Here is a 13286-nt window from a genome sequence, read left to right on the forward strand (position 1 = left end):
ACTGAACGACTACAACACATAGACGACGTTCTAAACAAAGGTATTACCTACACATGCGTTCTATCCAACCTATTTCACCACACACACACAACACGTTAACTTTTTCCTTCAACACTCAGACATATCTAATTAGAAGCCATTTTGGGAGGTTATTGCGTTATTTTTTATGATTTATCTTAAAGTCAGACATTTATACACGTTGTTAAATCACCAACAGATGAGGGAAAATCTAGTGGTTGGTACCGCAGGTGTTATCGGAAATGCCCCGAGTTCACGTGCAACTTTGTCCCTGGAAACTCCCATGTCGAAACATCTCTCTTTTAACCTTTTTTATTATTATTTTCACCGCCATCAGGTCCTTCTTCCCCTAACCTAACCTAATAATGTATGTAGCTGTGTTTTTTTTCTATTTATATACGCGCGCGCGCGTGTGTGTGTGTGTGTGTGTGTGTGTGTGTGTGTGTGTGCGTGTGTGTGTGTGTGTCAATCGATCCCTATACATAGACTGACTTGACACCACTACATAGTCTGACTTCACTACCTATCAAGAGTCAATAACACTGTGATATCGTTAGTATTACATTACAAGAACACTGCCGCCGCTCTCAGGCTGCCACACCGACCACGACGAACTGCTGGGGTTATTAGAGGCATTAGTTGCTAAGATTTCCCATGACTCGGCTCTTGTGTTAAGTCAGGTGAATCAGCAGTGTGAGATACAGAATGAGTTTTCAATCTCTACTGGATTACATGGGGTGTGTGTGTGTGTGTGTGTGTGTGTGTGTGTGTGTGTGTGTCGGTAACAAAATATAAAAACACTTTCTCGTAATCTCATGAAGGCTGGCTGCTGGACCACATCGCATCATGGTCATTTGACGCCACTCAACGAACACGATTTTAAGAATTGAAAAAAATGTGAATTCGCGTTTTTGCAAAAAATTCTTCTTGAAAATTTCGCACAAAATATTCCTGGTTCAGATTCGAACAGCACTGATAACTGTTTAAGTATATTCAAGAGCCTGTATGTGTGTGTGTGTGTGTGTGTGTGTGTGTGTGTGTGTGGATAATGAAGAGATTTAACAGTAAAGGAGTGAGGTGTACCTGACCATCCGACGGCTATGGAAGGTTAGCTGTTGACACGGCTCATAAACCCCACAAAAGGTTGAGAAAATATTCCCAATTAAATACAGCGGGGCAGATGTATCAAGCCATGGGATTAGTTTACACACAAAAGACAACCCACGTAAAGCGTAAACCCAACCCATGTATAGCGCAAAGCCAACCCATATATAACGCAAAACCTATGTATAGCGAATCCACCCACTGCTTTTAAAGATACAACAAGGTCTCACAGGATGAAGGAGGGGGTGTAGAGGAGTCAGTAAGGTGTCTCCCCTACATAAGGAGCAGTCAGCTACCTGTATACAAGGAGAGGGATAGCGTGTGAGGGGGGAGATAGCCATTCTGTTGATACTGTAAGAGTGTATGTCATAACCTTGGGGACAGGAGTGAGCTCGCCCCCGTCACCACCACCACCACCACCCAGGAATGTTGCTGTTGTCATCGTCGTCCCCCGCCACTATCAAACACACTCGCCGGGGTAGACTCTCGCTCTTTGGTTCTTGTGGTAATGAAGGTGTATGTCGGTAGGACCTCATGTCGGTAGCCAATTACTAGACATATTGTTAAGGAACGTGGGGAATGGATACACACATTCTGTTGACGACCATTGTGAGTATTTTATCAATGTTCAGGAATTTGTAATCTGCACACACACACACACACACACACACACACACACACACACACATACACACAGGGCCAAAGGGTCATGTAGGAGATGAAAGAGAAGCAACAGTGTCAGTCTACGCCCCTCCTCCCCCCCCCCACCTGCCCCCAATTACTCCTCTTACCTGCAAATTTGTCCTAAAATTATCCTAAATTATGGTAATTAGGTTTAGTGGAGATAATTGAACCCCGTCAGGAATATGTAATGAAGAAGAAAATAAGATGATAGAAATAATTGAAGAAAATAAAGATAAAAGAAAAAATCCAAAGCAATGATAAAAATAAATAAAAGGTGAAAAAGAAACGGAGATAAAAAAAGAGAAAAATGTAAATGAGGGGAACTAATTGAAAACGAACAAAAGTAGGAAAATTTATAAATAAAAATAATTATACCGGTAAAAAATTAACAATAACAATAAAACTAGACGAAAAATACTTATGCATAAGAAATAAAATGAGTAAAGAAGAAGTAGAAAAAAAAACGTAGACGAAAGATAACGAAGAACGAAGGAAGAAGAGGAGGAGAGGGGGAGGGGGAGCTACCTGAAGGGGACTCTTCACTTCACCTGAGTAAGGATGTCTCGTATCAGATTACAACTTTTGTGCCATTTCCGGTCGGCTGGCTGGTCGTCGCGTGCAGGAGTTTGTGATGGGAATACCTAAGTGTGTGTGTGTGTGTGTGTGTGTACAGGTACTGTAATTTACTTTCTAAATCACTCGGTTTTGTTCCTCCTATCTCTCTCTCTGCTCTTCCTCCACCTTCTCCCCAACAATCCCCCCTTCTCCCAACAACCCCTCCCTTCTCCCCAACAAACCCTCCCTTCTCCCCAACAATCTTCCCCCTTCTCCCCAACAACCCCCCCTTCTCCCCAACAATCCCCTTCTCCCCAACAATCTTCCCCTTCTCCCCAACAACCCCTCCTTCTCCCCAACAATCCTCCCCTTCTCCCCAACCTCCTCTCCCCAACACCTCCCTGATACTCTCGCCGAGACCCACCTGAAGATACCAGCCGCCGGTCATCTCTAGAGTTAATAATCCGTGTTTTGGGTGTGCGTGTGACCACTGCTAACAGGTCCTCCCCCCAGCTGAGTCCCGAAGTCGAGGCACAGGTAGTTAAGTAAGGGGTTAGTTCGTGTTGGTAGCTCGGCTTATGTGTGGTGCTGGGGGTGTGAAATGTGTACTGGAGTGTGGTGATAAGAGTGTTGTTGTGGTGATGTGAAGAGGTAGAGTGGTGATGGTGAAGGTAGAGTGTGATGGTGAAGGAGTGAGTGGAGTGAAGGTAAGGATATGGTGAAAGGTTAGAATAGTGGTGATGGTGAAGGGTAGAGAGGTGATGGTGAAGGGTAGAGTGGTGATGGTGAAGGGTAGAGTGGTGATGGTGAAGGGTAGAGTGGTGATGGTGAAGGGTAGAGTGGTGATGGTGAAGGGTAGAGAGGTGATGGTGAAGGGTAGAGTGGTGATGTTGAAGGGTAGAGTGGTGATGGTGAAGGGTAGAGTGGTGATGGTGAAGGGTAGAGTGGTGATGGTGAAGGGTAGAGTGGTGATGGTGAAGGGTAAGGGTAATGAAAGAAAGGTTAGAATAGTGGTGATGGTGACAGTAAATACATTATTGGTGGTGATGGTGGGAACAGGGAACACTTGGTAATGGTGATGATGATGATTGATGATAGTGGTGGTGATAGTGATGGAGAGAGAGAGAGACGTCCATTACAGCATTATCTCCACCAGTGAGGCTCAACAGTGATGGCCAGTCAGCGAGGGATGAGGTCTTACAAACACCCAGCTCTTGAATATTTTATTTTTCATCTTAACAGAACAGGAGAAATGTATCAATGTATATCTACTTAATTATTCACCTTTTATACATACATACATAACTATACATAATACATAACCATATATACAGTTTTCACAAGCATATGGAAACTAGAAAACGTTTATGTAGTAGGTAAAAATAAGCCAATCAATACTCGTGTTCTAATCTAATGCCTCCAGCTAGTGGGTGAACTGGAATCGATGTGACTCCTCATTGGCATCCTCCTCAACTCCAGCCCACGATAGTTGATTGTGAGGAGCTTGATAGAGTGAGCTATCGTCTGGTGGAGGTGTTGATAGCTACTGTGTGTTATTGTGCCCTAAGACGATAGATAGTTCACAGCCTCACCCACCGACTAATGTTGTGGGTTTATCCTGAAGGAGTGGATGACTGCTGGGTAATGGTGACATAGTGCTTGTGGTGGATCGATACCCTCCCCCTCCCATCAACATAACACCATTTTCTCTTGTTCTTATGACACATGACGGCGCTAAACTCAGGTCGTCTCACTCCACGACCACGAGAGAAACAATGACTTTTAAGGGGGGGAAAAATTTACGGGTCGTTCTTATATATGTGACACTGAATACTCCCTTTACCGTGTCGTGGGAAAGGTTATGGCACTCGAGACCTTCCAACATTACATCGAGGACGCCCGAGACACAGAGGAGGAGCTGGGAAACGCCTCTAAATAAAAAGGAGGAGTTTGTTTTCCGGTTTTATGGAGTTTTCCGGAGTATAGCGACTTTTCCGGTGTTCAGAGTCCGTTTCCCGGTTTATGGAGGTTTTTCCGGCTATTTCATTAACCTTAAGCGAACATGTGACGTGTGTATTCGACCAATAGACCTGGGAGTTTAGTTTATCAATTATTAACTTTTGTGATCACGAAATAACAACTACCACCACCATTACCAACACAAACAATTACTACAACTATCTCCACCACTTCCAACAATAACAAAAACAACTATAACTACAACTACCACTACTAACAACAACAACAACCACCACCACCACCACTATCAACCAGCATCACGCCCAGCCACAACAATAGCCTACAGAAGGCCAGGGGTGTGGTGTGTCGTGCTAACAACACCCACCACACGGCTTCGATAATCCCTCCAACTACCTCATTAACCAGCCTTTACAGCTCCCGGGGCCGTTATGGTTCCAATGGCCTTATGAATGGTATAATATTGGCCACTAAGGGTTGTTGTAACTCCTCACTACAACAACTACATAATTACTTCATAAACGACCTTAACGTTAATGGAGGATGGTCAAGCTCTCTGGGTCGTCTCTTGGGGGTCGTTTTAATTCTTACACACCTCGTTTTACTGCCGTGTGTTGACCCTGGTGTCAGATAACGACGGTCAAGTAGACAATAAACCCGCACTTTCTCTCGACTGTCACGTAAGGTCAACTTGGGTTGCATACGAATCTGGGTTAGGTTAGGTTTGCTTTCCCAACTATATTGTCTCTCACCATCTCCCAAATATAGTCTCTCTCACCATCTCCCAACCATAGTCTCTCTCACCATCTCTCAACCATAGTCTCTCACACCTCCAGACCCACGGGTAAGGTAAAGCTGAATTTCACGGTGTATAAAGGTAGGTGAGACGCCCAGACATCCACCCAGTATACTTATTATGGTGTTACAGCCGTATGAGATAATGACCAGCTCCGGCTAATGGTTACCGTGGTGGGTGGTCACGGGACGGCCCACACGACGGACGGCCGGGGACGGACACACGCACATACACACACTACAACACAATACATAAACACTCTCTTAAGCCACAATATATGCGTTCACGATCTCATTTACAATACACACAAGTAAGCATACTAATACCTGTTCCTACACTATCTCTCGAGTCTAACCTTTGACCTCCCTTAGAATATTTACCGCAACATCTCTCAGTAACCATTTTTGCAATCTTTTAAATACCGGTACTGTTCTTGTCATATTTTCCAATAATATTTTGTGATTTTTCTTTTTTTGCTTTTGTTTTGTTGTGTCTAAAGTCTACATAATTCCAAAATTCCAAGTTTTTTATATATATATATATCTATGTGAAGCGGTCCTCACACACACACACACACACACACACACACACCACCGCCTCCAGCTGTAGCCGGGGTGAGTGCTCGCAACTCCCTGCCACAACCCCCACACTCCTATCAACTCCCTCACCATTTTCCACAACTTGTATCCCATTTCCTACCTTCCAGCCGCTGCAACTGTACATCACCAACACTTTAGGCCCGAATACCAGTCATTTGCACCTCGTGATGGTGTTAAAGGGATCGGTGAGGGATTATACACGTCGGGGAGGCAAGAGCGAGGCGGCAGCTGGGCTCGGCGCGGCGACTTACCAGTAAATACATAATGCATGAACGACCTGGACAGTGGCAGGTATGCAGGAGCAGCCCACTGGTGGTAAGGTCGCCGCCTGGGCCCCATATCACGAAGACCAACACCTTCCGAGGAGAACTAACCTGTGTTTAGAGTGATGTATGGGGTACTAGGAGGTTGTGTGTTTACATACCCTGTAACTCATATGTTAAAGACCCAATACCTACTGCTTCCAAGGGGAGATACCTGTATACAACGGGATATATAGGACGCTATGAGGAGATAAATATCCATCTTTACCCCGGAAAAAAAAATCTTGTCTAAACTCCAGAAAATAAAACTCCCTTATTTCAACAATGACCACCGCCCCTCGTCACAACACTGCCGGTTCATTCATCCCTAAAACAACATCAACACTACAATTTTACTCTCCTTCTCCGTATAAGAGAAGAGATAAATTCAGTGCCTGGCATGGCTGAGCGGCTTTACATGTCCGGTGGGTCTATACATAGGAACTGCGTATAACTGTATCGGTTATGTAAACGTCTATACATGTCCGAGCGTCATGTAAATAAACACCGAGCTTATTTACAGGCAGTCTGAGTTTCTATAAGGGAGATTTAAGCGTCTATAGAAACATCCTGAGTATTTAGACAGATTGAGTTCTATGCAGGTACCGTGTTCGTCTATACAACCGTCCTAATCGTCTATAGAGGACGATCTGAGTGTCTAGACAAACTAACACTCCTAGTTGATCCTTCCCCAACCAACCAACCAAAACATGACACTCACATGTCCTTGTCTCCACCACCGGGAAAGGTTCTCAAGAGGTTTACGGAACAAATGGGGCGTCGTAAAATATGCAAATCCCTTATAGCTAACTGTCCGAGACGGCCATTGTGTACAATGTGTAAATTAGTGGTGGGGTAAAGGCTCATCTTCGTGACTGCCTGGTGGACCTACTTCCTGTCTGCCCAGCGGCGAGTGGCTGGCTAGCCCCATCAATTTTATTTCTTTTTTTCTTTTGTGTTCTCTAACGGCAAAAGCTTTTTTTTTTCTCTTTTGAGGGAAAAAATTTTTTCTCGCATTGGCTTTAAAAAATAGGAAGGCTTTTGTTTCGGAGTTCACTGTTGGTTCAAAGTGATGACGTAAGGTATTATAAAACGGGGTAAAACAGGACCTATTTCCACCTTACATCGTGTATATTTGAGACACTGATCAATATGTAATTATTTACCTACCTAAAACAAAAACTCCTCAGAATCCCAAACAAAATAACAAACAAATACAAGTGTATATTGCAGAGTTTAACCGTAAAACAAAAAAAAACCCAGATGACGTGGACAGCAAGCGTGACGCATATGCACACACAACTGACCTCGTCCACACCAGCCGTAACCACACAGCTTATAGTAGTCAAGTGGCTGTAACTCTTGTCAGACGTCACAGGAATTCTCTAACATATAAACTCGTCCAAGATCTGAAGGCTATCAATAGGAAGCTTCATGGACAAATAGACAGGGGGAAGGGGAAGACGGGGAGGATCAAACAGGGGGAAGAGACAGATAGGGGGAAGAGACAGATGGGGAAAGGACAAACGGAGTGAAGAGAGAAGAGACAGGGGGAGAGATAGACACAAAAAGGGGGGAGGAGGGGGAAGCACAGACGGGTCAGGTAGGATTAGATTAGGGGTTTTTCCTCACAATCAACACTAATCTCTGGTTAGGGGGGCGTCTAAATACATATTAAACTTCTTCCTGTACTTGACCTCTGACCTACACCTGTGTTTTTCTCACAGGAAGAAAACGTGTTATTCTATTCTCTTTTTTTTTTTGAGAGAGAGAGAGGGGGGGTGGTGCTGCGAAAGAGAAGGAACGTGTGCTTTGAGAAGAAAGGAACGAGTTTTATTACTTTTTGGTGAACGGATAAAGTGTTTGTTTTGTTTTTTGCTTTTTTGAGAGAGAAAGGGGTCGTTTTTTCCTTGAGAGAGAGAGAGAAAGAGAGAGGAAACGTGTTTTATTATTTTGGGTGGAAGGGGACGTGTTTCAGGTGGAAGGGGACGTGTTTCAGGTGGAAGGGACGTGTTTCAGGTGGAAGGGGACGTGTTTCTGGGTGGAAGGGACGACGTGTTTCAGGTGGAAGGGACGTGTTTCTGGGTGGAAGGGGACGTGTTTCAGGTGGAAGGGACGTGTTTCAGGTGGAAGGGGACGTGTTTCAGGTGGAAGGGACGTGTTTCTGGGTGGAAGGGGACGTGTTTCTGGGTGGAAGGGGACGTGTTGCTAAGAGGGAGGAGACAAGTTCTGAAGGATGTTGAGCCGGAGGGAGTGTGTTGATGATCCTGACGTCCGTGGGAACTATCCACCCACACCGCTCAGGCGTGAGGTGAGGTGGTGATGCTTGTAGGAGGGTGGTGGTGGTAGTGATAGTTATAAGAGACTGGTGGCGGTGGTGGTAGTGATAGTTGTAAGAGACAGGTGGCGGTGGTGGTGATGCTTGTAGGAGGGCGGTGGTGGTGGCGATAGTTGTAAGAGACTGGTTGGTGGTGATGCTTGTAGGAGGGTGGTGGTGGTAGTGATAGTTGTAGGAGACTGGGAGTGGTGATGGTGGTGACTTTTATATATTACTTCAGTCAATAAAATCTATTCTTTACGTTAAGCCAAACTACAGTCACCTGCAGAGGACCTAACGATAACTTCCCAACACTGTTTCATTCCCAGCAAAGAATCTCCATGAGGCTGTGGGGAGGCGAGGAGTATTGTGGCTGCACGTAAAAGCCATTCTGTATACGTCGGCCACAGCACCACCACCACCCTCGCATAGGTCGGCGCCCACCACCAGCTCAAGGTCCCCCCAGAGAATTACAGAACATAACACACGCTGGTGGTGATGGTGGTGATAGTTTTTAGCGTCGTTGCGTTAAGGTTCGTGCATGTTGTATCAAGTGAGAGTCTGTGATGGTTGTTACGTGAGGTGAGATATTTAACTCTTGTTCTTATGTCATCGTGTCTATCCATCCAAAGATTTTTATCGCCGTACAAGCGCCAGTAGACGTTAGACTGGCAAAATTCCATAAAAGCATCACTGTGAGAAGGAAATGCTGTTGTTGGCTCGTGGTGAATGCAAGAAAAGGTAAATAACAAAAGCTTCCACCACAGGTAGCCACAACTTTACTAAACGCGGTGTTCCTGTGTTGCCGCTCAAGAGAACCACTTTCGCTGCTGGTGTGAGGTGAGGGTCCCTCCCTGTGTGACTCATGACGACACTTACACCTCGAGTACTTGAAACGCACTAGATGGTCACTTGTCTGTCATTGATTACCTGTCTGGTACCTGTGTTATGAGCACGTGACAGTCTAGTACCTGTGTCATGCATACGTGACAGTCTAGTACCTGTGCCTTAATCAGCCAGAATGTCACGTCATAAACACAACATTTAATGAGACAAGTTACGTCATTCCGAGTAACTTAACCGTGGGAAACAACAATTAACTTCACTATTAACTTCCATCAGAAACTTATAACGTTGAATTATGTTAATCTAGATGGTGTTTATGATGAATTAAGGCGAAAATGACGAGTGGTTATGTCATTATTACTCTTAACTGCTCTCTCTCTCTCTTCCTTTTCTTCTAACCCGTGCTCCTATCTTCTTTTACTGTCCCACTCTCTTCCCTCTTATTGTCCCCTTCTTACTCTTCCTCTCACCCTTCCCTCTCACTATCACTCTCCCCTTCTCACTCTCAAACAACAGATTAAAGCCTCAGAGAAAGTGTCGAAACAAACAAAACAAAACAGGTTCGAGCAAGAGCTTGGTCGTGCAAGTCATGATACCAATACAGAACTAACGACGACCTGTGATGAATTACGACTTGTAACTACGACCTGTATCTAATCAACCACGACTTCTTACAGCGAAACATAATACGCCTCTACGACCTACCTCACCTGTATTATAAACCTACCTGATAATTTAGCGGTTTTGTTAATTCAGAAAACAAATTATATGTAATGTGTGACTTGTCTGGTTTGGGTTTTATGTAAAGTTCAAAAAGGTCAAAACCAATTGGCTACTCTTGGGAAAATCAACCATCCAGACCAGAGTACAAAACAAATGATGGTTGCGTTAACGAGACTATGTAAATTGTACTGTGGTTCCGTATACTTGTTCGGAAGGTCAAGGGTCATGTCAAAAGTTATCTCACTGTTCAGGTTAAAGGTCATCCTCTCACTCTGTCCAGGTCAAAGGTCATCCTCTCACTCTGTCCAGGTCAAAGGTCATCCTCTCACTCTGTCCAGGTCAAAGGTCATCCACTCATTCTGTTCAGGTCAAAGGTCATCCCCGCACTCTGTTCAGGTCATCATCCCACTCTGTTCAGTTCAAAGGTCATCATCTTACTGTATTCAGGTCAAAGGTCATCATCTCACTCTGTTACCCATGGGAAGTCGGTCAGCTAGTTAGGTCATGGGTTAATGGGTGTTACATCAACTTGAGTGTGGGTTATGGGGAAGAGAGAGAACCAGGTGATGGGTTGGTCTTGCCTGGTCTGATACAGGACACCTGGGAGTAGTTTTGGCCTATAGCTGGAATAACTTATGACTATAGATGGAATAAATTATACCTATAGATGGAGTTGAAGACTACAGTATATATGGAGTAATTTATACCTATAGATGCAATTTTTTTCTTATATAGATGAAGGAATCCAAGACTATAGATGGAGGAATTCAAGACTATAGATGGGAATAACTAAAGGTAAATTAAAGTAACAGGTAAGACATCACTATAGTTAAGGGTATTGACACACAGGTGCACATGGCTGGCGATCAGAGACACATCAAGTAACGGTATGACGCGTTGTTGGTATAGTCTCGAGGTATTTGACCCGCCATGACATCAGTATGAGGAAGCAATCTCTCTCTCTCTCTCTCTCTTTCTCTTTTCTCTCCTTTGCTGTCCTTTCTCTCTTTCTTTCTTTATTCTCCTCTGCTGTCCTCTCTCTCTCTCTCTTCTTTCCTCTAATCTCTCTCGCTTTTCTCCTCTCTCCTCCAATAACCAGTTCTTGATCACCCTGTTTTTATTGTAGTTTCCTCTCGTTCACAACAGATTAAAGGTCCAACTCCTCCCAGCACGTACAATTTGCTAAGCGTGATAGGAGTCGTGTATGGATGGAGGGGGGTGACGACTCCGTGTTCCCTTGGCCCTCCTAGTTCCTTCTTCCACTGTTACGTGCCCAAAGTTCCTTCCTCCTACCACCGTTACGTGCCCAAAATCCCCCACACCATTGTTACGTGCCCAAAAATTCCATGCAACGTTTCCCACATAATTATCACACCACACACACCTGCTGGAGCTATTGGGGGTGGGTGGGTGGGTGAGGTAAGTGGGTGGGTGAGGTAAGTGGGTGGGTGGGTGGGTGAGGTAAGTGGGTCGGTGGGTGGGGAATTATCGTGGGAAAACTATCCGAAACAACATCTCATCTTCGTTTTTCCTTTTTATTTTCCTTATCCTCTTATTTTTTTTGTTTCTTTCTAGTCCTTCTTTCCGTCGTAAGCCATCTCTCTCTCTCAGCCTAGCCAATCCGTAGTCCCACAACCAGGTGAGATTATTATAACCCCGAAACACTTTAAACACCTAATATATGACAATGAGGTTTACTTACACTCACTCACACACTCGTTCACTCACTCTCACACACTCGTTCACTCACTCTCACTCTCTCTCACACACACTCGTACACTCATTAGATGATTAGACTATCAAAAATATCGTAAAATTAAGATAATATATGACAATGAGGTTTACTTACACTCACTCACACACTCGTTCACTCACTCTCTCACACTCGTTCACTCACTCTCACTCTCTCTCACACACACTCGTACACTCATTAGATGATTAGACTATCAAAAATATCGTAAAATTAAGAGCTACTAGAGCCTTCCCCTCCTCCCCCTTCACCACAACCCTGAAGAAGTCGTAGCGGTTATCAAAGAAGGTGTTAAACAAGTGTCAGTTTCAAGAGGGCATAAATAAATAACAATAAACCAGGTAGGAGTTGTGTGTACCTTAAGGCGGCAGCTTCACTAATGAGACCACGAGAAGTCCCTCCTTTTACGACCTGTCACAACACGTTAACTTGACCAGACAAACGTTAATATGTCAGAAATATTAGCCCTTGACATACATCCCCCCCCAGAACACATCATAAAAACACACGAATGCAAATGACACTGACATTAAAAAGAGTGACACGAACACACACTGAAAACCTGTTGACTAGTTTTAATTAAGTAATTTTTTTTTAATTTTAGATGAGATTAAATCACATCTAATGCCACCCGTCCTGACCTGGGTGATGGATGTTCTCACACCTCAAGAGAGTGTTTTACAAGCGGGGTAAAATGGAGACAATAATTAATTTTTAGTCAGCATTTTTATATTTCATTTTGTTCTTATCTTACATTAATATCACTTATTATTTGCATTACAATTATTATTATTATCATCCGCCCTAACACACACCCCCCTCTGATATCAAACCCGCGTCTAGACAAATCAATCCCACATTATGACGGTGGTCGACGAGTCCCTCACTACAAACAACAATCACGACCTTGTAGGAGCGACTCTTGAGGGCGTGGTGGCATGGACTCGGCAGTAAACCTTCATGCTTCTCCGCCCGAGATGTTATAAAGACCAGTTTTCTCAATACACTAAAAACCTCACTGTATGGTGGAGCTTTTGTTGTTGTGGGCGGGGCTGTGGGCGTGGCTGTGGGCGTGTCTATACTGAAGTTTTTGTTGTTTATACTCCCCCACCACCACCACCCAAACGACCCCCCCAGCCCCCCGAACGTGTGGTGGTAGCTCAAGGTACACACCCACCTCCTTTTAACCTAACCTAACCAATATGTTTACGACCGTCATACACCAAGTCACTACCAGTAATAAATAATATGTTGTGTGTCGCCATGCTGGTTGACCCAAGAGTAGCGGTCGACCACACACACTCACACATACATACACACACACACACACACACACACTCGACAGACAGACATACAGGCTATTCCATTCACAAATCCCCCTCCTGGTGGCCGGCTTCCAGAGTAGTCAACACAATGGTAAGCTAATGAGGGCGAGGCTTAATTTGGATGCTAGTCTCTCTCTCTCTCACCAGCGTAGCGCCCCAGGACTACTTCATCTCCATAATGAGGTAAAGAGATGGTCTAATGGATTAAGTGAATGAGTGTGTGTGTCAGACGTGCATTAAAGAAGAAGAGTCAGTCCACAGTAACGGGGGCTCTAGGAGGGAGGGAACAC

The sequence above is a fragment of the Homarus americanus genome, unplaced genomic scaffold (assembly GCF_018991925.1).
Source record: "Homarus americanus isolate GMGI-L3 unplaced genomic scaffold, GMGI_Hamer_2.0 scaffold19318, whole genome shotgun sequence".
Classification (NCBI taxonomy): Eukaryota; Metazoa; Arthropoda; class Malacostraca; order Decapoda; family Nephropidae; genus Homarus; species Homarus americanus.